This window comes from Rana temporaria, chromosome 2, assembly GCF_905171775.1.
Source record: "Rana temporaria chromosome 2, aRanTem1.1, whole genome shotgun sequence".
NCBI classification, from domain to species: domain Eukaryota; kingdom Metazoa; phylum Chordata; class Amphibia; order Anura; family Ranidae; genus Rana; species Rana temporaria.
In genome coordinates this window covers 84,296,144-84,322,518 of record NC_053490.1, presented here as the reverse complement: position 1 = coordinate 84,322,518, position 26,375 = coordinate 84,296,144, and the positions used below count along the sequence as shown (strand labels likewise).

General features: G+C 46.2%; 1 protein-coding gene, 1 non-coding gene and 1 pseudogene across 2 annotated transcripts in view; 1 reads left to right on the top strand and 2 right to left on the bottom strand.

Annotated features, from left to right (window-relative positions):
• The window catches only part of MTUS2 (microtubule associated scaffold protein 2), a 472,945-nt gene that overhangs the window by 31,477 nt on the left and 415,093 nt on the right, over positions 1–26,375 (top strand). The window lies entirely within an intron of this gene.
• LOC120929805 lies at positions 7,766–7,869 on the bottom strand. The gene has a single exon (XR_005747503.1). It is a non-coding gene; the product is annotated as a small nucleolar RNA SNORA17 (small nucleolar RNA).
• On the bottom strand, positions 16,565–18,344 carry LOC120929193 (annotated as a pseudogene).

Sequence of the window (26,375 nt, the reverse complement as noted above, 5' to 3'; positions counted from 1 at the left end):
AACGTTTTTTTTTCCTCAGTTTAGGCCGATACGTATTCTTCTACATATTTTTTGTAAAAAAAAATCGCAATAAATGTTTATTGATTGGTTTGCGCAAAAGTTATAGCGTTTACAAAATAGGGGGTAGTTTTCTGGCATTTTTGTTAATATTTTTTTTTTACTAGTAATGGCGGCGATCAGCGATTTTTTTCGGTACTGCAACATTATGGCGGACACTTCGGACACTTTTGACAAATTTTTGGGACCATTGGCATTTTTATAGCGATCAGTGCTATAAAAATGCATTGGATTACTATAAAAATGCCACTGGCAGGGAAGGGGTTAACACTAGGTGGCGGGGAAGGGGTTAAGTATGTTCCCTGGGTGTGTTCTAACTGTAGGGGGGGGGTGGACTCACTAGGGGAAATGACTGATCACTTTTCATACATTGTATGAACAGACGGTCAGGCATTTCTCCCCCTGACAGGACCAGGAGCTGTGTGTTTACACACACAGCTCCCGGTCCTCGCTCTGTAACGAGCGATCGCGGGTGCCCGGCGGTGATCGCACCCGCCGGGCACGGGCGTCAGGATCAGGGACGAGCGGGGGGCCCTAGTGGCCGCTTCGCGAGGTGACGTAGAGCTACATGCTTTTGCGCAGGGGAGCCGAGAGCATTTAGCTGGTCGGCAAGTAGTTAAAGAACCACTACTCTCTCTATAACTTGATAATGCTTCTGTACAAAGGTGGCTATGTTGCTCCTCCATAGATAAAGTGGAGGCATAAAGGTAGCCACCCTAAGACAGGAAGTGCATTAATGTGATAACTATCTAAAAACCAGTGTAAAAAAATCAACGAAAAAAACACTAACATGTAGATGCTCTTTAAAGCAATGATTCACCACTGTATTCAAATGGAAAAAAAGGCCTTTGGTTGGCTTCCGGGCCGCCCACTGTGTATTTACATCTGTATTTACATCGCTAATTTGACGTTAAATAGTTGTCATAATCCTGTATATTTTTAAACGACAGGTTGATTCGCTTTGTCATAAAAGTAGTCTCAGTGGCGGATTCACCTAGAGATCACTTTTATGGGTAGTGGGAGAGCTGCCCCCTCCTGACGATTCCCGGTTGTCTCCGCCACAGAAACTATCCCATTCCCAGAATGGATGGGCAGGAAGTCGAGTGAGGGCAAGATGGCCCCCACTCAGGTCTATGCCCTTGGAGGACGGGAGTGACATCAAACGTCACTTCCGCCCTTCAGCCTTAAAGGGCCATATTTTTTATGAAAAAAAAAAATCAAGTAAACAGTGTTCAAACCACACATGCGAGGTATCGCCATAATCGTTGGAGTGTGAGCAATACACAGGATTGCGGCGCCTGTGTATAGACCCCCTCCGCTCTCTGGTCTCTCCCCCTGGCTGATTTTGTTGCAACCGATCAGACACCATCATACCCATTGATAGAACTACCCTTCTGTCTGTCGGTGCTGAGGTGGTTACCTCCTCTCCAATGCTTGGCCATTTGGCAACTTATTATTTTTTGGAGCCTATTCAAGCCTAGGGTGTGCCAGAGGGATCTTGGTCGGGGCCTTTACGCCCATCTTTTTCCACTGTTTACCAACAGCTTGTGTTATAGCCTAACCTTTTGACTTCTACACACAACGAGCACCTACCTCATGCCCAGGAGGCTGGCTAGGTATAAAGTGTTGTTCACTCCCTACCCCACTATCAGTGGCTGGATCGACATATTTTTCGAGATTCGATTGATCCACTCCTATGCTCCTGATGAAGCGTCCTGTACGCAAAACATGTCGAGAGTAAAAGCAAGATCTACAATTACGCATATTGGATTCAGCTTCAAACACTTAGGCCCTGTACACACGGTCGGTCCAAACCGATGAAAACGGCCTGAAGTCCAGTTTCATCGGTCCAAACCGACCGTGTGTATGGCCCATCGGTCTGTTGTCCTTCAGACAAAAATTTTAGAACTTGCTTTAAAATCGGACTGATGGACTGATGACCGATCGGTCAAAACCGATGGTTAGTACGCAAAAGCATCGGTTCAAAACCCGCGCATACTCAGAATCTAGTCGACGCATGCTTGGAAGCATTGAACTTCGTTTTTTTTTAGCACGTCATTGTGTTTTACGTCACTGCGTTGGACTCGATCGGATTTTGAACTGATGGTGTGTAGGCACATCAGACCATCAGACCATCAGTCCATCAGACCATCAGACTTCAGCCTTCAGTCCGTTTTCATCGGTTTGGACCGACCGTGTGTACAGGGCCTAAGAGTTTCTTACATACCTTTCTGATGCTATGCGTTCTTATGTTATGAATGTATTTGCATAAGTATAGACCCTCTTCTTACTTTGTGTTAGATGGACTGAAATCATATGCTGTCATTGTCTTATGAAATTGTGTATATAAGTTTCTATCTATGCGTTTTTTATAAATAAATATTTATAGATCTTTTACATTAACTACCTGTACCGCCAAAAGTCCAATTTATTAGTCCATTAATTTCCATTGTCACTTTATCGGGACATTGGTACACTAAAATAGGTGCATTCACAGTGATTAGTCGCCCTGTGTTTTTATGCAAGTTTAGCAAGACCCATTTAAAAAGAAATGTATATAATACCATATACATGATATTGTTATTATGGTCACCTTAGACATAATCATGCAATGCTTTCTTAGGAATTTTGTTTGACACTTAAAGCGGAGGTTCACCCGCACATGACACTATTTCCCCCTAGATGGATGCTCGTTTTGTCTAGGGGAATCGGCTAGTTGTTTTAAAATATGATCCGTACTTACCGTTTACGAGATGCATCTTCTCCGCCGCTTCCGGGTATGGGCTGCGGGACTGGGCGTTCCTATTTTGATTGACAGTCTTCCGAGAGGCTTCCGACGGTCGCATCCATCGCGTCACGATTTTCCGAAAGAAGCCGAACGTCGGTGCGCAGGCGCAGTATAGAGCCGCACCGACGTTCGGCTTCTTTCGGCTACTAGTGACGCGATGGATGCGACTGTCGGAAGCCTCTCGGAAGACTGTCAATCAAGAAGGAACACCCGCTCCCGAAGACCCATACCCGGAAGCGACGGAGAAGATGCATCTCGAAAAACGGTAAGTACGGATCATATTTTAAAACAATTAGCCGATTCCCCTAGACAAAACGAGCAGGAATCTAAGGGGAAAAGAGTAAAGAAAACATCATTGGGTGAACTCCCGCTTTAAAAAAAAAATTTAACTTGTGAGTTCCAATGATTTGGCTTTGGGTTTGCATAGCAATGTATAAATCCAGCGATATTTAATGCTCTTTTCACCAATTCCCATGGGTAGAATGATCATGCTTGCAATGTTCTTTGCCTGTAGGCAAAGACTACTCATGTCCTGGATTTTTCAAGTGTTGTATCCTCATTACATTTTGTGATTTTACTATTCCCTTCGCATGCTCTGAACTTTCATTTCTGTTTTTCCATTTGTGTGTAATTATATTCAGACTGTCCAACATGTGGAACTATCAGCTGTAAAACATTTGGATGTCTCCTCATGATTCCATTAGAATTATAACAGCTTTCTATAATATAGATATTTCTATAATAAGTTATTTTATTATATTGCACATTCAGCATAATTTAACTACAAACTACAAAAATTAAGAGGACAAGTTTAAATGTAACCAATACGTTTTTGTCATTCAGGTTTGCATTGTGTAGAAAAGGGTTAGAACCCCATGTTCATATTTTTTTTCCCGCTTTCTATTGGGGAAATTTCACATCACTTTCGGTCTTGGAAACATAAGCTAACAGAAATCTCCTCTTGTGCATTGAGTTTTACTGTGCTGCCCAAAATGCTGCATGCATGAATTTCAGTCTCTAAAATGAATGGGCTTCCCTGACACACAATGCACAGTAACGTAGACGCCTTATACGTTAACGCATGCATTTTCCCACGCAGGGAACGTAAAGCGTAATTCCACTTGTTTTTCAGTTTATTAACCACTTCAGCCCCTGAAGATTTGGCTGCTCAATGACCGGCCATTTTTTGCGATACGGCACTGCGTTGCTATAACTGACAATTGCGCGGTCGTGGGATGTTGTACCAAACCAAAATTTACTTCCTTTTTTTCCCACAAATATAGCTTTCTTTTGGTGGTATTTGATCACCTCTGCAGTTTTTATTTTTTGCACTATAAACAAAAGAAGAAGCGACAATTTTGAAAAAAAACACAATGGGGCAGATCCACAAAAGAATTACGCCGGCGTATCTATTGATACGCCGCGTAATTTTAAAGTTCCCACGTCGTATCTTTGTTTTGTATCTACAAAACAAGATACGACTGCATCAAGGATCGATCCGACAGGCGTACATCTTAGTACGCCGTCGGATCTTAGGTGCATTTTTTCGGCGGCCGCTAGGTGGCGTTTCCGTCGAATTCCGCGTCGAGTATGCAAATTAGCTAGTTACGGCGATCCACAAACGTACGTCCGGCCGGCGCATTTTTTTACGTTGTTTGCGTTCGACTTTTTCCGGCGTATAGTTACCCCCTGCTATATGGTGGCGTACTCAATGTTAAGTATGGCCATCGTTCCCGCCTCCAATTTTTTTCGGCGGCCGCTAGGTGGCGTTTCCGTCGAATTCCGCGTCGAGTATGCAAATTAGCTAGTTACGGCGATCCACAAACGTACGTCCGGCCGGCGCATTTTTTTACGTTGTTTGCGTTCGACTTTTTCCGGCGTATAGTTACCCCCTGCTATATGGTGGCGTACTCAATGTTAAGTATGGCCATCGTTTTTTTACGTTGTTTGCGTAAGTCGTTCACGAATAGGGTTTTGCGTAGAATGACGTCACCGTCGTAAGCATTGGCTTGTTATGGTTTAATTTCGAGCATGTGCACTGGGATACCCCCACGGACGGCGCATGCGCCGTTCAAAAAAAAAAGTCGTTTACGTCGGGTCACGACGTATTTACATAAAACACACCCCCATCACATCCATTTGAATTCCGCGCTCCCTTACGCCGCCAAAGATACGCTACGCCGCCGTAACTTACGGCGCGAATTCTTTGAGAAATGGAAAAAAAGTAAGTTACAGCGGCGTAGTGTATCTTAGATACGCTACGCCCGACACACATATGCGCCAATGTACCTGAATCTGGCCCAATATTTTTAACTTTTTGCTATAGTAAATATCTCAATTAAAAAAATAAAATAAAAATTTCCCTCAGTTTAAGCCAGTGTTTCTCAATTCCAGTCCTCAGGCCCCCCCAACAGGTCAGGTTTTCAGGATTTCCCTCAGATGAAAAGGCTGTGGTGATTACTAAGGCAGTGAAACTGATCAAATCACCTGTGCAAAATAATGGAAATCCTGAAAACCTGACCTGTTGGGGGGGGCCTGAGGACTGTAATTGAGAAACACTCGTTTAAGCCAATATGTAATAAGCGTATATTGATTGGGTTGCGCAAAAGTTATAGGGCCAAATTCCCAAAAACTTAGCCTAACTTAAATTTCAGCAGTTAAGTTACACTGACTTAAAATTTCTACCTAAGTGCCCGATCCACAAAGCACTTACCTAGAAATTACACGCCGTGTAACTTAAGTGCCTCCGTCGCAAGGCGGTCCTCCTCTCCGGGGGGCGATTACTATTTAAATGAGGCGCGCTCCCGCGCCGGCCGTACTGCGCATGCGTGTGACGTAATTTTCCCGACGTGCAGCGCGCGAACGTAATTTACGCCGGGCTTTGTGGATTGCGACGGGACACTAAAGTTGCGACGGGTGAAAAAAAAATCCATACCAGACCCGTATCCAAAGCACGCTACCCGGCCGGTCAGGAAAGGGAGTGGGGACGAGCGAGCGCCCCTCCCCCCTCCTGAGCCGTGCCAGGCCGCATGCCCTCAACATGGGGGGGTTGGGTGTTCTGGGGCAGGGGGGCGCACTGCGGGCCCCCCCACCCCAGAGCACCCTGTCCCCATGTTGATGAGGACAGGACCTCTTCCCGACAACCCTTGCCGTTGGTTGTCGGGGTCTGCGGGCGGGGGCTTATCGGAATCTGGGAGTCCCCTCAAATAAGGGGGCCCCCAGATACCGGCCCCCCACCCTAAGTGAATGGATATGGGGTACATCGTACCCCTACCCATTCACCTGGAGGCAAAGTGATAGTTATTAAACACACAACACAAGGGTTTTTAAAATAATTTATTAGTCTGCTCCGGAGGCCCCCCCTGTCTTCTTTAGCTCTAATACCAGGGGGGGCTTCTTCTTCCACTCTCCGGGGGTCTTCTCCGCTCTCCGGGGGGGGTTTCTTCTTCCGCTCTCCGGGGGGGGTCTTCTCCGCTCTCCGGGGGTCTTCTCCGCTCTCCGGGGGTCTTCTATCTTCGCCGCTCTCCGCTGTTGACTCGGCGCACCCCGGTTCTTCTGCAGCTGTCCGGTGCCTTCTTCTTCAGCGCTGGCTGCCTGCTATCTTCGTGTGTTAGCTCAATTACTAACAGGCAGCCAGCGCGGTCTTCTGTGACATCATGTTCTTCTTCTCCCTTCTTCCGATGTTGACACGTCGCCTCTTCTCACTGCAATGATGGAAGCGCGCCTTGCATCCCATTTATATAGGCCTCACCGTCCCATCATGCTCCGGTAGGTACCCACGTGTTGTGTGTTTAATAACTATCACTTTGCCTCCAGGTGAATGGGTAGGGGTACGATGTACCCCATATCCATTCACTTAGGGTGGGGGGCCGGTATCTGGGGGCCCCCTTATTTGAGGGGACTCCCAGATTCCGATAAGCCCCCGCCCGCAGACCCCGACAACCAATGGCAAGGGTTGTCGGGAAGAGGTCCTGTCCTCATCAACATGGGGACAGGGTGCTCTGGGGTGGGGGGGCCCGCAGTGCGCCCCCCTGCCCCAGAGCACCCAACCCCCCCATGTTGAGGGCATGCGGCCTGGCACGGCTCAGGAGGGGGGGGTGCTCGCTCGTCCCCACTCCCTTTGCTGACCGGCCGGGTAGCGTGCTTTGGATACGGGTCTGGTATGGATTGTAGGGGGACCCCCTACGTCGAATTTTCGGCGTAGGGGGGGTCTCCTTACAACCCATACCAGACCTAAGGGCCTGGTATGCTCCTGGGGGGGGAACCCATGCCGGTTTTGATTTTACAAATTGCCGTGGAGTTCTCCCTCGAGAATGCATACCAAATGCCGTCGCTTGAATGGGCTTTTACATGGTGTGACTAACTTTCCACATTGTAAAACCAGCCCTAGTTTTGCGCAAGCAAATCGGAACTTACGCAGAAATCACAATGCTGAAAAGCGTTGTGGATCTGCTTAAGTCCTCATTTGCATACTCAAAGCGGCATTTCAATAAGATCTGACCGTGTAAGTGTCTTACACATGTCAGATCTTCTGCCTAACTTTGGAAAAAGCCTTTTGAGGATCGTTTCCAAAGTTAGGCACAGAGATAAGCAGGCTGAACAGCAGTTCCGCCTGCGTATCTCTTTTGAGAATTTGGCCCAGAGTGTCTACAAACTATGGGAACGATTTATGGCATTTATATGGCGTTTTTATAAAGAAAGATTTACTAGTAATGGTGGCGATCTGCGATTTTTAGCAGTATTGCGGCGGACAGGTTGGACACTTTTGAAACATTTTTGGGACCATTGACATTTATATTCACTGATTACTATGTAAATGTCACTGGCTGGGAAGAGGTTAACACTAGGGGGTGATCAAGGGGTTAACTATGTTCCCTATGTGTGTGTTCTAACTGTGGGGGGATGGGACTAACTAGGAGAGATGAGAGATTGCTGTTTCTACTTTGTGGAAACACACAATCTGTCTTCTCTCTGACAGCACAGAGATTTCTGTGTTTACACACACAAACCCCTGTGCTGCCGCTCGTGCACCCAACCGCGCGTGGCCGGCGGCGATTGTGGCCACCAGCCATGCACATCGGGTCCCCCCTGTGCAGCGGGCATGCATGCATGCCTCCGGCAGTGCTTGCGTGCCCTATGGTGGCTCTCCTGGGCAAAGCCATATGGGTACAGGATTTCCCCCAGGAGAGTCATTCTGCCACAGTATATCTGCGTGAGCCTGTCAGGAACCGGTTAAAAGTCAGCAGCTACAAAATGTGTAGCTGTTGACTTTTTATAAACACACACTCACCTGTTCCATGGTCCAGAAATGTGACCAACTGAAAGGCTCGTTCCTCTCCCCCTCCTCTCCTCTCCTCTGCACAGGCATCACTACTGTGGGCACTGGGCTGTGACAGCTTGCGGCTTCACAGCCGGGTGCGCAGTGCGCATGCGTAAGTCGCAATTCTCTGAATTGCCGAGCAATATTCTGGGGCGTGTCCCAGAAAATTGCAGGGAGGAAGGGGAGAGGAGGAATCACCTAGGCGACGCTAGCAGAAGTGGGAGCTGGGTACCTGTCATAATTAGGTACCCACTACCCCCCCCCCCCCCCCAAAAAAATGTGTCTCCTTAAAGCTAGAGTTCCACTTTTGGGTGGAACTTTGCTTTAACTAGTGTGGATGGACCTTTAGATCATGCTTAGTTTTCACTAGAACAACTGTCCCCATTGAATAAGGTTACCATATTTTGGAAATTAAATCCAGGGACAACCTCCTGACCATGCCCCCTTTTAACCACTTCAATACCAGACACTTTTACCTCCTTCCTGCCCAGGCCAATCTTTAGCTTTCAGCACTGTCACACTTTCTTTTGGTGGTATTTAATTATCACTGGGTACCTAAATAAATGAAAAAAGACCAAAAAATGTTAAAGAAAATTTGAGTTTTTCTTTGTTTATAAATTTTGCAAATAAATTTATGAAATAAGTTCTTCAGAAATGTAGGTCAAAGTGCATTCTGCTACATTCCTTTGGTGAAAATATCCCAAATCAGTGTATATTATTTAGTCTGTGGAAAAGTTAGAGGGGTAGATCCACGTACATCGGCGCATATATAGACCGGCGTAGCGCATCTCATTTACGTTACGCCGGCTCAACTTAGAGAGGTAAGTACCGTATCCTCATAGTATTTGCGCACAACGTTGCGCCGGCGCAACGTAAATTCCGAGGCGTAAGCCGGCGTAATTGAAAGTGGGAAGGAAGTGGGCGTGTCCATTGAAATGAGCCGTGACCCCATGCAAATGAAGGGCCGACGGAACGGCGCATGCGCAATGACGCTGACTATGTTCAGCGCCTCTCTGCGCATGCTCAGAACTCGGCCCGGCGTAATCAGTGAGATATGAACTAGGCCCGGGGTAATTAGTGAGATACGCCCAGGGCATATATATGCTCAAACATGCGCCCGTCCAGTGAAAAAGTACATCCTCTTGTTTCCCCCCCTGAAGCAAGGTACTTTTGTTCTGTTGTTTGTTTGTGTTTTTGTTGGTGTGTGTTTTTTGGAGCCATGTCAGCGAAGAAGAGGAAGCACAATTACTCCCCACAGGAGAAGGCCATCATTGTCAGGGCCATGACCCTGTATGATAGGTACCTCCATGGGCCAGAGAGTGCCAATACCACCGCGTCCAGGAGGAGGGAGATCCTGCAACAGATAGCAGACAATGTCAATGCATTGGGGAGTGAGACCAGGACCCCCAATGAGATCTTAAAGAAGATCAATGATCTCAGGCGCGTCGTCCGAGGTAAGCTGGCTAAGATTACCACTCATGCCAGGGGCACTGGAGGGGGACCAGCAACTACTCTCAGGCTCACTGCTGAGGAGCGGGTGGTTGCCCAGTGCCTCCACAGGCATCAAGTGGAGGGAGTTCCAGGATTTGACTCAGTTGAGGAGGCCTTGAGGACAGGTAAGTGTGTTTTATTTCCTATCTGGTGTGTAGCATGTGTGGGGGGGAAGGGAATATGTGACAAGTGTGTGGATCCTCCAACCTGTGAATGTTTTGTGTCATCCACAGATGTGCAGAAGGGTGCTGGGCATCTGGCCAGTCCACAACCTCCCCCGGACATGAGTCTGAGGCAGACCCCCAGGCAAGTCAGGAGTCATCTGTGGAGGGGAGTGGCCACAGCTCTCCTCAGGAGGAGGTTGAGGAGGAGGTGCTGAGTGGCAATGAGGTCCTTCTCCATTTGGAGGAGTCTACCCCTAGGGGTGGCACCAGTCAGGCCTCCATCAGGGGTAGCCCCTCCCCCAACATGGCTTCCCCCCCAAGGGTCTCCCCTACTCCTAGGCCCCAAGCCACATCTGGACCCAGGAAGGCGACCCGGAAGACAAGGGGGGTGGCAGATGTTCTGCCTGGAAACCTGCGGAGGGACCAGGCCCGCCAGTCCCGCCATCTGGGTCAGGTTGCCCAGAGTATGGAGCGCATGGCAGACAGCATGGCCTCCATAAAGGAGTCTGTGCAGGATGTGGCATGCAACTCCTTGGCTGTGATAACCTGCATGAATGACCTGCAGACCACCACAGCAGGCGTGGGTCAGGAGGTGTGCGCCCTGACCGAGGCTGTCCGGGCCAACACGGCAGCCATCCAGGCGGGGGTGAGGCTGCAGGAGGACACCAATGTGGTCCTCACCCGCATCGCCCTGGCGTTGGAGGGCAGGCCGCCAGGTGGGCAGAGACCAGGGGATGCTCCTCCTTCTCCTGATTTCCCCCCCCCATGAGTCTCCCCTTAGTAGCCGTGGGGCACAGCAGCCCCGGTAGTTTTATTTTGTTTTTTTATTTTTACTCAGGTGATGAGTGTTTTATGTTTCTTTGTTATTTTACTCATGTTATGAGTTGTTTTATTTTTTGGTAGCCCAGGCAGGCTACAGTGTGACTGATGTATGAATGTGGGGGTGACATTTCTGCCGGAAAAGGGGTGTCACCCTTGGTTGTGGTGGAGAAGGGATTCCCAGGACCAGGGAGAAGTGATCCCCAGGTCCGTGTGAATGGTGTATGAATGTCCAGCAACATAATTGGAGCCTTGGCGTGGCGTTGCTGCTCACAAGTCCTGAATGGTGGACTTGGGCTAATCCAATTTGATGAGGATGTGGGGTGTGTGTGCTAGGGACCACAGTGGTGTGCATTCTCCTTGTGCCATGATTAATGTGTGTGTTTAATGTGCAAAGATGCCTACTGCGAGGCATCTCCTGACTGCTGCTCCCTCAGAAGACGGGGTAGCCTCGGTTATGGGGGGATTGTCTGGTTCGGGGGTCAGGTCATCACGTATGTCAATCTCCAGGCCCTTTCTCACGGTGAAGTTGTGCAGCATGCAACATGCAGCGATGATCTGGCACACAAAGTTTGGGGAATACAACAGGGTACCCCCAGACTTATCCAGACATCGGAAACGGGACTTCAGGAGGCCAAAGGTGCGTTCCACCACTCCACGGGTACGTGCGTGTGCATCATTGTATCTTTGCTCTCCTGGGGTTTGGGGATTCTGGTATGGAGTCATGAGATGGGGTCCAAGTGCATATGCAGAGTCACCTGGAAGGGAAAAGACAGGAGGATGTTAGTCGTGCATGTGCCCCTCGTGATGTCTGCATCATGGGGGGGACAGACATGCCTGACACCCATGTCACTCACCAACCAGCCAGCTGTCCCCATACATGTTCTGTTCAAATTCTGTTAGGGTGGGGCTCTGATGGTATATGTAGCTGTCATGGCTGGACCCTGGGTGTTTGGCACGGACGTGCCATATGAGGCATTGGGCATCGGCTATCACCTGTAAGTTGATGGAATTCCAATGCTTACTATTGCGGTATAGGTGCTTTGTGTCACGGGGGGCCGTAGTGCCACATGTGTGCAATCAATGGCCCCCACGGTGCATGGGAATCCTGCAATTCTGACGAAATCCCGCATTGCCCTCACCCGCAGGTCCTCCTGGGTGGGTCTGATGATTTGGTTGGACATGCTTCTGAGGATTGCGGGGACAACCTGGTGCACACATCTGCTAATGGAGGATTGTGCCATCCCAGCCACGACACTTGTACGCTGAAACAAGCCACTGGCAAGGAAATGGAGTGTTGCCAGTACCTTGACCAGTGGCTGCACTGCATGTGAGCGGCGTGTCTGGCTGGTGATGTCATCTTGCAGGGTTGTGGTTAATTCCAGGATGGCAGTAGGGGTGAATCTGAAGATGCACCTCCGAATCACCCATGCCAGACGTTTATGTGCGGTCGGTATATCCTCTCCTGTGCCCTCCTCCTCCGTGCCCTCCTCCTTCTACGCACATCTAAAGCCAGTAGTATAGCTATGACCATGGATGCCCCTGGCATGTTGGCATACAGATTGTTGTCCTGCAAGTGTGGCTGCTCAGCTTGTCCCTAACTGTGCTGCTGAAGCTGACCTGCACACGTCTGGTGCAAAGTTAAAGCTGCTTTTATGAGGGGTAACTTTAGACCGGACGTACAGCTTACGCGCACAGCGCGTAGCCTGCGCCAGACAAACGTACTTTCGTGGATCGCCGTATCTCCCTCTATCATTTGCATATTTGCATAGCAAAAAAATGGTGCGTCCAGCATATTTTTGCGCCCACGATGCACCGGTGTAGAAAAATTACGGCGGTCGGAAAAACCTAATTTTCAGGCGTATCTCGTTTTGGGGATACGGCGTATAGATACGACGGCGCATATTTACACTTACGCCGCGCATCTCGAGATACACTGGCGTAAGTGCTTTGTGGATCTGCCCCAGAGAGTCCACGAAAATGGTATATATCTGGAAACAAATCAATCTTTTTTTTTTTTTTTTTTTTTTTTTTTAGCTCTTAGGGGTGGTTTATTAAACTTTGCTTTTTTCACGGATATTAAAACAAATTAAACAGCTTTAACCTTGGTGGTTATGTCCCACATTTGAGAACACATTCCAGATGAAGAAAAAAAACAAAACAAAAGAAAACACAATAAAAACAGACATGCATGATATATAACTACAACATAATAAATACTTTACAAAAATATTGAAGTATTTGTAAACAGCAATAAAGGATGAACCCCACACACTCTTCAAATATTTTTTTTTAACTGCATTTGGTTTATGCCCAACAAAAATATATATTTATAAAATAAATGTGAGGCCCTAAACACCATATTTAAGTAAAAACAAGACAAAACACTGAATATATTGTCTTTTTGAGAAAGTGCCACATTTCTTAACCATTTTCATCCCTGAAAAGTCGCATGTAATTAGCTACCCTGAATTCCCTGGTTGTGTAGTGTTCAGCTTAACAAAAAAAAAATACTATAAAGTGAAAAAAAGGTAGCATATCTCGTGTCACCAATTTTAATAAGAGTAGGGTTTAAATATTTTAATTTAATAAAAAAAGGCCAAGTCCACCAAAACTGATTGTAATTTTTGAAATACCCTTTGGCTGTTTATATTTTCTAGAAACTCAGTGATAGTTCATGGGTGAAATGCTCTACTTGTCATTCATGGGTAAACCAGACACCAGAGTTCCCAGTCTGCCCACTGTTCAAAGCCACTAAAGATGACAATCTTGCTGCTTGACCCTCACCTTAGCATAAGGAAGAATTGGTCAAAAGGAGGGAGGAAAGCCATAAACGTCTCAGCAGGAGCAATAATAAACCATCTACGTGTTCTCAAATACTTTGCACAGGACCCGCTACAATATTCTCTCTTGTAGCGAATGGATAGGAAGATGGATGGTAGGCCAAGCAAAATAAAGCGGTTAATTTTTTTTTCCACCCAACGTTTTTGAACCATGTTTGATTATCTATTTAAACAATAGGAACTGTTCGCCTCTCTAAATGGTCCATGGATGACAACACTAAAACGGACCTTTCTTTAATAAAGCTTTACAAGACTGGCCTAAAACACCAATACTTGGCTTTGTAATAATGGCCTAGGGAAGAAAGTCAGGAGCTATTGTAGGAACATATGGCATTGGTCAGGGTACCTGGTCTGGTACATGGTTGTTGGGGCTGCTGGCACTTGGCATCTAAAAACAAGAGTGTGGAACCCCTGCCATCCTAAGGCCCCTTTCACACTGACACGTTTTTACGGGCGGTTTAGCGCTAAAAATAGCGCCTAAATAGCGCCTGAAAAAATCATGCCCTGCAGTCTTCAGTGTGAAATCCCGAAGGCTTTTACACTGAAGCGGTACGCTAGCAGGACTGCTCCAAAGGTCCTGCTAGCCACATCTTTGGAGCGGTGAAAGGGCTGGATGTTTACCGCTACTGCACCGCTCCTTCCCATTGAAATCAATGGGAAACCACGGTAATACCGCCGGCAATGCGCCTCTGCAGAGGCACATTACCGGCGGTATTAACCCTTTTTCAGCCAATAGCACCGCTAGCGGCCGAATATCACCGTAAAAACCACTGTATAGCGGCGCCGCTATGCCGCCTGCGCACCTTCTGCGCCCAGTTTGAAAGGGGCCTAAAACAGAACTATAAAATAAGACCTTAAAAGCCAAGTTCAGCCTTCTGAACATGTTACACCCATATTTAGGGTATAACATGTAACAAGTTAAGCATTCTCACCCCTACCTATGACAGCAGGTGAGGGATCTTCTCCCTGTACCCGCTGTCACATCATCCATGAACAGTTTCCTCTGAATGAATAGACTACACGTACCATCATCCCCTGCAGCTGGCGACTTGTAGTTATCAATGAACTGTGAGGGTGCTGGTGAACATTCTCGTAGTTCATTAATCTTTCTGCTCTCAAGTAACCGCCTGCCCGCATCAAAAGGTACGGGCATAAAGCAATCCTGAAAAGTCTGCAGGAGCCTGTCAGATCACAGGTGAAATGTTCTGCAGGCTCCCTAGAAAAAAAATGCACAAAAGTGCATTTATTTATATATAAAAGGGGAACTTATCCTTTAAACAATAAATGAATACTTAATCATAAATGTAATGATCACCTTAACTTTAGATCCAACACTTAAACTAACCCATAAATTCTTAACCTGAATCCAGTATATGTAATCAATCCTTTAAATTTTTATTTTCAATGTACTGGGTTCAGGTCTGTTTTTTTTATTTTTATTTTAAAAACCAAGAAAATACACTGCCTGCAATATAAAAGAATACTTGCCTGTCCCTCTACCCATGCTGCAGATTTTCACGATTTTGGAGAGCCAAACATGCTGTTAAATGTGGTTCTTCCACAGGCCCAAGGTTGGCAGACAAGTATTAGACACTCCCAGAAGTGGGACAGATGCCAGATTCTTCCAAAATGCTTAGTTTTTCAAAGACTTTTGGTATGAGCTCTGGGACTGATATTTATTATTTTTCTTGCAGGACTATATATTGTTTTAGTTTTTAAAATATTTTCTATCTTTAGCCCTTTTTTTGATCATTTGTTGGATACTTTTTACGAGGGTGTTTTTTTTTTTAAAAACCAATACTATACTGATTGGGTAGTTCAGTTTTAAATGGATATGGCTGGCACATAAAGTGGTTGTAAACCTCAAACATGAAAAAAGCTTTATAGTAGATATAGAATAGTATTCCTGTATAACAAGTGTGTACTTGTCTCAATTAAAAGCACCAGGTGTCATTTCTGTCAGTTGCTTTGTTCCTCTGCAATCAGCATTAATCACTTTTGACAATTTTTTCTGACACCAAGAGAAAACAAGGTGACGGGGAGGGACCTCCAGCAGATTGACAGCCTTAGCTCTGTTCCTTTGTGAAGGGGGTGTGTCTCTTCCCTCCAATTGGCTCTCAGAGCTCTCCCCACTGAGCTCTGCAGAGTGTGACTACAGCACTCCACACAATTTTTTTTTTTTAAAGTCTCAGACAAGCTAAAAAAATTCTGAACTTTGAACGGATGTAGTGAAGATTGCACATAGACAGGTACAACAACTTATGTAGGAGGATTTGTTCATCTCTGTGTATCACAGAATGATAGTCCCTTCACTGAGTATATGTACGTTTTTACAACCACTTTAAATATCAGTTTCTGGTAGACTTTGCCTTAAAATAGATCTCCAGCCAAAGCTTTTTTTTTGGGGGGGGGGGGTGGGATGGGGGGAGGATTCTCTCAGATTTTTATTGTTGTTTGTGTCCCTTCTAATGCTATCTAACCACCAGGACAGGAAATAAGAAATCTTTCCAATTGGAAACAGCAGCAGAAATATAATTTAAGTTTTAACCCTTCTCCACTCCAGCCAAAACCTTTCGAGTTTTGCATTAATAACTTTAACCAATCTTCCTTCATTTTTATTATAAATATTAACAAAAAAAAACTATTCTAAACAGCAAAATTATTTCTCCAAAAGAATCCAGAAAATTAGTTTTTTTATATCACCAGTCTTCTCTTATAGAGCAATTTCAACAATCTGTATTGTTTAGTATATTAGGCAAATCTGCCGTGTCCATCTCATTCACATCAGTTGACCCAATTTTGCCCATTTTACCCTCCACACCAAGTAACTCCCAGTCCTATATTCCTGCTATACCTTCACCATGTAAGACATGTAAAGGTTTGCCAATCCCAGATAAAGAGATGTCCTACAACGTTTGAGAAAACCTGTGATTGGTGGCCATAGCCCAATAAAACCAATGAGATGGACACATAAGATTAGATCATCAACTTCTGATCTCTTCACTGAAACCGTGAAGTGATCTGAAACGGATAACCCACAGTTGTTGGAGATATCCTTCAAGACTTTTAAAAACTCCAATGTGTTTGGGCTTCAGCTTTAATATAAACTGTGTGAATCAAGCAAAGAATTGCCCGCCTTCTTTAAAAACAAAGAAATTATTTCACAGGATCAAGGAAATTCTGTCTCCCAATATTTATACAGATGTATATAGTACTCTAGATAAAGAAGTGTACACTGCATTGGTTACAACACATGGGAGGGTTGGAATCAGCTTTGCAGACACCAACATGTGTCAAAAACTGCATGATCCCCGTTTCCAGCAGATCCTGTGGTGAACCACCAAGTCCTTCAACACTCCTTTGCATGAAGTTCAGTACTTAGAACTCTCTAGCTTCTTGAAACTGCTTTAAATAGTCATCTTCTGAGGGGTTATCAGTACATTTTTGCCCATTGTTTGGTGGGCGAATCTCATTGTATCGACTCCAGTCTCCTTTGCACATGATCCAGGGTAAGATGTCCACTTTGTAATGAAGTTCTGCAGAAAACTCAATGCTGATGAGATTCGGTGTTCCTGCTCCCTTACCCCTTGTGATCAACTGCATGCTGTCATCAAAACAGCAGTGCTGAGCTGCTAAAGTAGTACTTTCCAAAGACAACAATGATCGAATGCAGTATCTTGCTGTGGGCTTATAGATCTCGAGTTTCTCCTTTGGACCACTTGCATCCTTCCATTGGAATTCTTTCCTTTTAATTCGATCATAGACATCAGCAGTGCTGTAAGCCACTTCCGTTGGGTAGGAGCAAGGACAGCTTGGGAGATCGTTGGCAACTTTATGCATATACTTTTTGAGAAATTCACTTTTGCAGTTCATCCAACGTTCACAACTGTCTGTATCAACTCCAAACAACTTTGTAGCATTAAATTAATCATTTCCTGCAAGTAAACTCACTTCTGTTGCTGCAGTTTTGAATGTGTCCTCAATCCCTGGACAGTTTGGCATATCACACGTCCTGGATTCTGTGGCGGTGCAGGCGTATCCGCAAGACCTGGTACGTTTCTGATTTCCGCTGCCGCAACTGACACTGCACACCGACCAGGCGCTCCAATCCCCTTCTCCATCAGCATAGTCATATTCTGGCTGTTCTTTCAGATCAAATGTGCGGTGGCCGAGCCCTTGTCTGTTCCATCCACCCAAAGGATTTAAAAAGTTGCTGTCCTCAGTGGTGCTGTCATATTTGTAATCTTGGCCTCCATAATTTATCCTGGGTAATGTTGACGACCTCTGCCACCAGCTCCTCCAGTCTGGTGATGGAACTGGCCAGCTGGCCTTGCTCTCCTTCTGCATTTCATTTTCTGGATCTGTGTCAGCACTGTCGACTACTTCAATGGTAACCTGAATGTTTGGATTCTGACCATTAATGTCTGCTTTGGAGAGGTCAGGAAAGTTTGCAAGATCCAGAAGGAAAGAGCCTGTTCCATCTCTTTGTAAAGGGGAGTGTCCATCGGTCATAAAACGATGTTTTGGGAGAGACCTGTGTGCTGCTTGGTCATCCAGATACTCTGGTCTTTCACCGTGGGGAAACTGAAAGCTGCCATCAGAGAAGGCCTCAGCATTCTGGCTGACATTGGCCGGACTGGCGGGGCCCCCCCTTAGTACAGTGATGTGGAGGGTGAGCAGTAGAAGTCCGAGGAGAAGTAGTAACTCAGCTGCCAGTCTCACCATCCTCTTGATGCGCCCGGCTTTCAGTGCCCGCTCTTTTGGGCCAGCTGCCCCCCCCGCTCTCCGGGTCCAGGGGGTCCGGCCGGGTGGAGGAGCCGCCGCCACCACCGCAGCACTTCGGAGCCACTGCGGGACAGAAAGGAACAAAGCCCGAGGGAAAGCTGCACGGGAGGGGACGAGCGGGGGTCTCCCCAAGCCGGGGGTGGAGGAGGCGGATCAGTGGCGGGCAGGACTTCCCTCAACCAGCCAAGATCCGGGGTGTACATGGGCCGCTCCGTGCACCCCAATACTTCCCCCGAAATCACCGCCCCCCAATACTTCCCCACAAATCACCGCCCCCTCCGCCTCCACGCGTCTACAGGTAAGAGGTGTGCACTACTCTGATCCACCAGATCGTACAGGGGGGCGCTGTGCCGGAGATCCTCGGGGCTCCGGGGGGTTATTGTCCGCCCGTCCACATGGGGGAGATCGCTGTGTGTGTAGATCCTTCCCGGGACACCGATCCCTCCCTCACCGGACTGTGATCTGTACACCGTACATTGTATCCATTCCAAGTCCCCGATCTGCACCACTACTGAAAACAAATCAATCCTAATGTACTGATGGCCTATCTCATTTGTTGAGGCCCGAAAAGTCAGGACAGTACAAATACACCCAAAATACCTCTTTTTGGAAATAGACAGTCCAGGGTATTTAGTAAGAGGCATGGACAGTTTTTTGAAGTTGTAATTTTTTGTCACATTTTTTTTGAAAATTAAGATTTTTTAGACATACTATCACCGGTTATCATATGGTGACCAGGGACACTGACTGGTGACAGTATGAACAAAAAATGTAATCGTTTCTTTTTTGTTACACTTTTTTCTGATTTTTTTTTAACACACTGTGACAAGAGCAATTTACACAATATTACCAAAAGTATTGGGACACCTGCCTTTACACGCACATGAACTTTAATGACATCTCAGTCTTAGTCAGTAGGGTTTATTATTGAGTTGGCATACCCTGCGCAGCTATAACAACTCTTCTGGGAAGGCTGTCCACAAGGTTTAGGAGTGTGTCTATGGGAATGTTTGACCATTCTTCCAGAAGTGCATTTGTGAGGTCAGGCTCTGATTTGGACGAGAAGGCCTGGCTCGCAGTCTCCACTATAATTCATCCCAAAGGTGTTCTTTCAGGTTGAGGTCAGGACTCTCTGCAGGCCAGTCAAGTTCCTCTACCCCAAACTCGCTCATTCATGTCTTTATGGACTTTATTTTGTGCACTAGTCTAAATCATTTGGTAGAGCAGGGAATATGGTGTATTTTCTTTTTTAGGGGTTGGGCCAGTGAAGGGTACTCTTAAGGCCGCGTACACACGGTCGGTCCATCCGATGAGAACGGTCCGAAGGACCGTTTTCATCGGTTAACCGATGAAGCAGACTGATGGTCTGATGTGCCTAGACACCATCAGTTTAAAAACCGATCGAGTCCAACGCGGTGACGTAAAACACAACGACGTGCAGAGAAAAAAGAAGTTGAATGCTTCCAAGCATGCGTCGACTTGATTCTGAGCATGCGTTTTGAACCGATGCTTTAGCGTACTAACCATCGGTTTTGACCTATCGGTTAGGCGGCCATCGGTTGAATTTTAAAGCAAGTTCTAAATTTTTGGACTGAAGGATAACTGACCGATGGAGCCCACACACCATCGGTTTGGACCGATGAAACTAAACTTCAGTCCGTTTTCATCAGTTTTGTCCGATTGTGTGTACAGGGCCTTAGGTGTCAGCATACCAAGAAATTTTGGACAATATCATGCTCCCAACTTTGTAGGAACAGTTTGGGGTGGCTCCTTCCTTATAGTCCACATCACTGCCTGGAAGGATGGTCAAACATTCCCATAGACACACTCCTAAGCCTTGTGGACGGCCTTCCCAGAATAGTTAAAGCTGTTATAGCAGCAAAGGGTGGGCCAACTCAATATTGAACCCTAGGGACTAAGACTGAGGGGCCATTAAAGTTCATGTGCATTTAAAGACAGGAGTCCCAATACTGTTGGTGCTATAGTGTAATGTTACCATAGTAACATTGTACTACTCTGGGGAAGTGATCAGGATTTTTATTGATTGCTTATAGCAGTGCATTACATTGCTATAAGCAAGCATTTTACAGAATAAAACTGATGCATTCAATTTCTTTTGTTTTGATTAGCTGTGATTGTCCAGAGCTGATCACATGGTACAGATGGGATGTGATTGGTCCTGTCTGTACCATGTGATCACACTGACCAATCACAGCTAGCAACACAATTGTACACAATTGATGGAATGCATTAGACCATGTCCACAAATCACACCCTCATTTGGAACCACACCCACAACAACAACCAGAGAATGATTTTCCCTTAAAATTGGTGTAGTATACTGAAAGATCATGATAGCCTGTTGATTGACAAGATAACACAAATGGCAGTGAAGAGAGAGGTTTTAATTAAGGGTGATTACAACATACCTGACATTTACTGGAAATCTCAAACTGTACTTACAAGCAGGATCAGAAATAAAATGGAGGTACTGAATGGAGTTTCTCGGAAACAGTAAAAAACCAACTCACGGAGATCATATTTTAAACCTAGTACTGACAACTGGCGATTGAGGTGTTGAGGTGGGAGAAAATGTGGGTTCTAGTGATCACCAATGTCCCAGGTTAGCTAATAAAACAAGTACTGAAGAATCATATACAAAAACTAAAGTTTTGGATTTCAAAAAGTCAAAGTTGGTGAATTTCTAAAAAAATGTCAGGCATTAGTAAGAGTAAATGGACTAAAGAACCAATATGGTTCACTTAAGTAGGATAAACGTAAAGATGAAAAATCAGCAAACAGGCGTTTCAAAGAAGCTGTTAACTGATGAAGTGTATAAAAATGTATAATTGTATAAAAACAGAAAAAGGGAGGCCAAAAACATTACAAGTGATGCCAAAGCACAGAAAGAGGAGGAAATGGTCAAATCGATTATGAAAGGAGACAAAATCTTTTTATAGGTACATCAGTGACGGAAGGAAAAAAATGCAATGGGATCACTAAAATGAAAACTGGGTATGACACTTATGTTGAGGAAGACCATTTAAACCAGTGGTCTCAAACTGGCTGCCCCCCAGCTGTTGCGAAACTACATGTCCCATGATGCACTGCAAAGCTGACAGTCACAAGCATGACTTCCACAGACAGAGGCATGATGGGACTTGTAGTTTCGCAACAGCTGGAGGGCTGCCAGCTTGAGACCCGTGATTTAAACAATTACTTCTGTTTAGTCTTATCAGAAATAAATAGCATGAAACTTGGCGTTCCTATGGGCTGACAGTTTGGACCCGGCTGTCCATCAACTTTGTGTGCGTGATAACGGTACTCCTGTAGGCCCCAGTCTAGACGTTTCGTCCCAGATGACGTCGTCAACAGGCTGTGTTACAATAAATGCTCTGAAACCTGGAAGCGTTTTTTATGCTGTGACTGTACATTTCATTTCTTTAAATAAAGCAATCAATACGGTTTTACACTATGTGATCACTTGTTATCCTTTATCTTTGAGATTTGCTGTGCTTGCCTACTCTGCATTGAGGTTGCGGAGGAGACACATTTGTCAGTGGAAGCTTGTTATCCCTTAAAAGTGGTAGTAAAGTATTTTCTGTTACTTTTACCTACAGTTAAGCTTATATTAAAGCTTACATGTAGGTAAAATTAATATCTCCTAAACGTGTGCTCTTTAGAAGATATTCCATGGAGCATAAGCCAGTGACGTCACCCGCGCATGCACTCTGAAGGAATGGCACATCGACAATGTGTATACAGATCTGCAGCCTTGTAATAATACAGTATATTGTAGAGGTGCACCGAAATGGAAATTTCAGAACCGAAACGAAACCAAAATAAAAAAAAAATGTCAGGCCGAAACCGAAAATTACTTTTCTTTTTTTACAATTGTATGTTAAAACACCACCCCCACAATCACCTCCTGCCAGCTCCTGCCCCCACCACCCCCTGCCAGCTCTTGCCGCCATCACCTCCTGTTCCCACCACCTCCTCCTGCCAGCTCTTGCCGCCATCACCTCCTGCTCCCACCTTCTCCTGCCACCATCACCTCATGCCCCCACCACCTCGTGCCACCATCACCTACTGCCACCACCAGCTTCTTTATTACCTTAAAGCTGGACATGGCTGTGCTGTGCTGAACAGGGCTGTGCTGTGCTGGGCTCAGGGCTGTGCTGTACAGGACTGGGCTGTCACGGCTCCGTCCTCTGCCTATGGCGAGTGCACTGCACGAGCCAACGAGTGTCACTGCAAAAGTGTCCCTCCTGAGTCCTCTTGACTCGATCGGCTATTCAAAAATGGCGCCGGGTGGCGCTATTACGTAATTGTGCATTCGCCGCCCGGCCGAGCATATACGAGCTTTCCCGAGCCCGGCCGGCTTTGGGCTCGGGAAAGCTCGTATCCGCTCGGCCGGGCGGCGAATGCGCAGTTACGTAATGGCGCCACCCGTCGCCATTTTTGAATAGCCGATCGAGTCAGGAGGACTCAGGGACACTTTGGCAGTGACACTTTTTGGCTCATGCAGTGCACTTGGACGGAGCCGTGACAGCCCAGCGGACATCTTTTTTACGGGCACCCGATGCCCATTATCGGCAATTTTTAAGCTGTTTCGGCATGTCGCCAAAACAGCTGTTTTCAGCCGATATGTATCGGCACCGATATATCGGTGCATCCCTAGTATATTGTATAGACATTTATACAAACAAAAGAAAGGCATTCATATCATTATACCACCAGTCACATTTTCTATTTTTTGTCAAGCCCTTTAGAGGTATTATTAGAGGTATTTTATTGGCTACTAGGGATGAGCCGAACACCCCCCCGTTCGGTTCGCACCAGAACCTTTGAACGGACCGAACGTTCGTGCAAACATTTGGAACCCCATTGACGTCAATGGGACTCGAACGTTCCAATTCAAAAGTGCTCATTTTAAAGCCTAATATGCAAGATATTGTCGGAAAACGGGTTTGGGGACCTGGGTCTTGCCCCAGGGAACATGTATCAACAATAAAATTCCCTTTCTTATATGAAAGGGGAAGGGGAAATACAGGTGCATGCAGAGACCCCTGGGGCAGCAGAAAAACTGGAAAAATTAAAGCACAAGAAAAACCTCAACTTACTTTTTATTTAACAGCCCCCCTTATACTTACTTACCATCTCGATCCAGCGATGTGCATGAGAGCAGTGGGTCTCTTTCTCCTCATTGGCTCACAGAGCAGCAGTTGGCTCCTGCTGTCAATCATAGCCAGCGGGGGTGGCGCTGAGCGTGCTTACTGTGTGAATGAACAATGTCCATTCACAGGAGCGTGGCTTGGGAGCGAGCCTGTTCAAGTGCAAGCCTATTGGGGGGTGGAAGACTAACCCAGTGTCACCGAAGTATGGGGTTGAGCCCAAGACACCAGAGGAAGAGTTTGGTGCAGTTGTGTGTGGTAACCAACCAGCTTCTAACTTCAGTTTGTTCAATTAGGCTAAGCCCAAGTTTACATCGGGCCGTTTCAATTCATCGCCTATTGCCGGCAACTAGCCGGCTGATTCCGAAAATAAGTGCCTGCACTACTTTTGGCAACTTCGGGGGTGATGTAAATAGACGTTTGTGCATGAACCCGCACAAATGTCTGTCAAGCTCAAATGTCTGTCAGGTGAACTTGCACCATTTGAAATCAGTCCTCAGTGTGAACATGGGCTCAAACCCACAAGCTGATTGGTTACTATGCACACCTGCGCTACACCAGATTCTTAGCATATACTGTTTTTGCGGGTGAACCTAGTTTTGATGCCTTACATGTTTAGTATTATGAAGTCAACAATGTCTTACTTCCACAAAATGTGCACACTAAATGTAATTGTTTTTATAATTTTTTTACTGAAAATAGAGATTTTATACAAATTTGTATGATTATATAATGGTATAAAAGACAAATGTGACTACCTCCATCTCATGCTACAGGTCCTCGGCTTTATGAAAAGTTTTCTGAAAATATATATCGTTTTGGAGGAGGGGAGCAGTGAAGTGGGTCACCAGATGAGGAGGAGGGTTTGCATGACTGTCTGTGCTCTGGAGGAGGGGAGCACTGTAGGCAGAAAAGAAAAGCAGTACAGGAATGGCAATGGAAGTGAATAAGATGTTTAATACAGTGGTTTGCTGTAAGTGGATGAGAGGCGCAGTATAGAAAGGGGTAAAATGGCCTGCGGCCGGGTTACATGCACTGAGCCGTAGACTTCTGTTATTACCCGCAGGTTTGGTGCACTTTCAGAAAATGCACCACACCTGCAGGATATAATAGAAGTATATGGCAAAGTGCAGCAAACCCAGGAAAGCCACAGGCACACAGTGCTGCACCCGTGTTGTGGGTAAACCGCAGTGCATCAGTGTGAAAGCAGCCTTGGGTCCCTTTCACACAATTTGCCCAACTCAATCGGACCCTCCATTTAGCTCTATGGAGCGGCAGATGTAACCAAACTTGTGTCCCCTCCACTCATTGTGGCCCGCGACTGGTCACCAAGTTGCTTACGTGGCCCTCGCTCTTCAAAAGGTTGGGCACCCCTGGACTAAAAGGTGCAGTACAAGGGAGCTGTCAGGGAACTCCTGTAAGACGCTTTGCACATAGACGTGCGCAAGCGCATAGCCTTTGCCATAGAATGGCTCACAGGCGCGCGCATGTGCGCCAGAGCTAGCAATTGCGGGCACGCATGCGCACAGATACGGGCACGCGCGCACACGTATGAGCCTAATTCAGTTTGGCGCCAGACAGCCTATTTAAAGGGAGCCTGGGCTCTTATGCCTTGCTGACTGATCTTCAGCTGTGTTCCTGAATCTTGCTCTGATCCTGTGTGTTTTCCTAGTATTTGACCCGGCTTGCTCTTGACCTTGGCTCTGTGTTCTGTTCCTGTACTTATGTCCATCCCTGACCCGGCTCCGTTCCTGACTCTGGCTCTGTCTATGATTTGGTACCTCTCTGCCCGCTTGCTGACAAACCTGGCTATCCCTGAGTCCTAACTCCTGTCTACGTTCCTGGTTGCTGTTAACCCTCAGTTACCTGCCTGACTGTTACCTGTTCCTGCTAAGCTCATTACAGTCTGTTCCAGGCAGCTGAACCCTGCCAAGCTGTTCCCTAGGGACCACAGGCTCCAGGCACTCGTGTCCCTCTTGTCCTTCGGCTTCCTCTGTTTCACCTTCAGCGGAGCCAGGACAGGAGATATAAGAGAGGCCGACCTCATCAAATCAGTCTCCCATCCGATCCCTGACAGGAGCCCTATAGGTAGATGAGAGGAGCAATACAAAATCAGGGTGCTGGAGGTCTACAAGAGGAGCCCTTGTAGTTTTATCAGTTTCTTTACCATGTTTGAGATTCTTTGATTGCCAGGATCTAATCCAGTAATTTCTCTTTTTATTTACACTATAAGGAATGTGCTTTGGCCCTTGTATAATGGGCTTTCAATTAATGCCTTTTCAGTGATAAGTAAGAGGTTATGTGATGCTATTTACACCATTTAAATTGATTCTACAGACAACTTCTAATGGCATAATAAAGCTTCGCCTCTTGCCTCTTTATTTAATAATGGAGTATTTGCCAGTACTTTATTCACTTAAGCTGTCACTGCAGTAATGGGAGTCCAGATGACTCACCGGAATTATTGTGGGATATGGACTAATTTAACAGAAAGCACCATGTATGTTAATGAGTGAGATTTCATACTCATATTGCTTGCTGCTAGTATTTTTTTTTTTAGTGACATGCTATGTCTTTTCTGCAAGAACACACACTTATCTGCCTGCTCATCGTCCTCTATTGCATTGTTTTTCAACTCCAGTCCTCAAGGCACACCAACAGGTCATGTTTTCAGGCTTTCCATTATTTTGCACAGGTGATTTGATCAGTTTCACTGCCTTAGTAATCACCACAGCCATTTCATCTAAAGGAAACCCTGAAAACATGACCTGTTGGTGTGCCTTGAGGACTGGAGTTGAAAAACACTGCTCTATTGAATATACACTAACCTGTAACGTTCGGCATGAATTCCTGGCTGTACCTGAATGAGTGAGTCCCATGTGTATGTGCATGATTATGTCACCCCTCCCAACAGCCAATCAAAAGGCCAAAAAC